Source organism: Montipora capricornis, chromosome 14 (assembly GCF_036669925.1).
Source record: "Montipora capricornis isolate CH-2021 chromosome 14, ASM3666992v2, whole genome shotgun sequence".
In the NCBI taxonomy this organism is placed as follows: Eukaryota; Metazoa; Cnidaria; class Anthozoa; order Scleractinia; family Acroporidae; genus Montipora; species Montipora capricornis.
This window is the reverse complement of record NC_090896.1, coordinates 40408384-40410883: the sequence shown is the minus strand read 5'-3', so window position 1 is coordinate 40410883 and position 2500 is coordinate 40408384. Positions and strand designations below refer to the sequence as shown.

The 2500-nt window shown below is 38.4% G+C and overlaps 1 pseudogene; it reads right to left on the bottom strand.

The window, feature by feature from the left end:
* LOC138032775 (uncharacterized) overlaps nucleotides 1-2500 on the bottom strand; it is a 40091-nt pseudogene that overhangs the window by 7219 nt on the left and 30372 nt on the right.

Sequence of the window (2500 nt, the reverse complement as noted above, 5' to 3'; positions counted from 1 at the left end):
ACAATTATTCAAGATGGCGTCGCCCGGGAAATTTGAAAACCAAAACAACCGTTTTTAAAATGTATTTATTTCGGATACAAACGCTCCCATTAGAAAACGTTCGAACAATTTTGATTGTGAGCATTATGTTAACAATTTTAAAGATATATTCCTGTTTTAGGGGAGGTTCCCTTTAAAAAATAAAACACACGGCAAGTATACGTAGCTAAATATAGAATAGATAAACCTATATATTATGGCAAATATAAAAAAATATATAAAAAAATAAAGAGTATTAATAAATTCAACGTCTAAACATGTCTTATTCTTTTAAGATAATTAGCTTAATTTGTTTAAAAACAGTTCAGTGACTTAGAATTTGAAATTTCTAAAGATTACAACATTATATCATAATCGAGATTTTATGGCAAGGCATTCGTTTAAATTTATGGTTTGCAGGCTAGGATGGGTTTGATAGGTGTAACAGGTTTCTTACCAATCAGGTCCGAGAGCTATTCAGACGGCAAATAGAGCGGTTTTCAATAGACCAATTTCGATATATTAAAATTCAGTCCAAAACAAAAGACATCATCTCGAGGCTATGGGGAATAAACTCATACAAATCCTTATATTTATTCCCCAGAGCTTCGAGATGATGTCTTTTGTTTAGGACTGAATATTAATATGTCGAAATTGGTCTATCGAGTGTCGAAAGCAATTAGCGAATTGCTTTGGCTTTGCATTACCTCACTCAGTAATTGGTTTAAAGTTCTGGCGCCACTTTTTCAACCAATCAGAAGTCAAACCAAAACCATTCGTGGCTCGCGCGTGCACAATTTCCCGCGCTTTGTGTCGGCTACGTGTAATTTCTTTGAATTGTGATTGGTTTACTGGATTGTCTTTGTTCTTTTTGATTGGCCAAAGTAATTACTTTGGTTTTGGTTTTACGACACTCGATTGAAGCTTGTTCTAAAGGCCCGAGCTAACATGTGCTCGCCCCCTTTTGAGTGCTGACCATCACACAGTGATCATCGTTTGGCTCTCGCTGCCCTTCACATTTCCCTCCATCTCCCCCAGCGCCTGCCTTTGAGCCAATTGTTTGTGTACCTCTTTTTTTCATATGCTTTGTTTCACTCTGTGATAAGGCAGTTTTTTCTATCTACTCACTCTCTTTTGAATTAAAATCCGTCACCTAGCGGTGGCCAAATTCTTTCTCCAACCATCTTTGGCTCAATCTCTGGTGTGTCAATATTAATACACCTTATTTTGATCGGCCAAAGTGATAAATATGTTCTGTCTCTTTCACTCTTACGCATCACATATATCACGGTATAAAGTTGATGTATGTGAACTGCGGAAAGAATCAAGTTCAGATGCAGCTCAGCGCAGTTACTTGAGGAGCAACGAAAGGAAAGCCTGAAAAATTCAGGCTTGAACAGGATTCGAACCCAGATCTCTGCGATACCGGTGTAGTGCTCTACCAGCTGAGCTATCAAGCCATCTGAGATTTGGTCAGATATATATGAACGTCACATCTTCGTCCTTAACGGGCTCAATACGAACTCTTATAATGACCAACTCCCAGAGGGCTTGATACCTCAACTGGTAGAGCACTGCACCGGTATCGCAGAGGTCTGGGTTCAAATCCCGTTCAAGCTTGCAGTTTTCAGGTTCTCCTTTCGTTACTGCTCAAGTAACGTTCACAACTGCGGTGATATGCGGCTGAACTTGATATATCACTGCGGTCCTGTGGCCTTCATGAAGTTTGGCTACGCGAAAGAAAGTAATGCTCGAGACTTCCAAGCAATATTGAGTAGAGAGGAATAGAAAAATCACAACGTATTTTCTCCTTTTTTCCCCTTTTTCTGACAAAATTTGGTCCCAATCAAGACTCCATTTACGATAACACTAAAATAAAATAAAATAAAATAAAATAAAATAAAATAAAATAATAATAATAAAAAAATAAACAATAATTATATAAGTTCATGAACTCACTTCGTGACTGTTATATAAAATACAACCGTACTGGACAGTTACCCCAGTGCTAGTTTGCCTCTTAGACCAAAAGCTACTGTTATGGTTGGCTCTCAACTTGAAAATGCTAAATCCATACCTTTCTTACAGCTGTACCTATGACAATTGGAACAGTTGACATCATTCCATTTGTACTTGTGAGCCTGAAGTGAGCCAAGAGTGTGCACACAATCCTCGTTGCGGAAGTTATTGGGTTGATTCATTGCCCAGTAATGGAAGTCAAATGGGGTTCCATCACTCCAATTAAACGTTCCTTCACGATTTATGTCAGACAAACCAAGCCAACCCTTTTCTCCGTTGTATAAGTTTTGCAGAAACACATTTTCTTCTTGGCTGTGAACACTGGGGAGGTGAGCTCCCAGTGTGGTACATATGCTCTGGCCATTGCTCCAGGAATCACAGGACGACGATACTTTTCGGTAGCAATATCCTTTAAAATAGATCCAGTCAGTAGGGCAAATGTCTGAAATGAAAAGAAATTGAT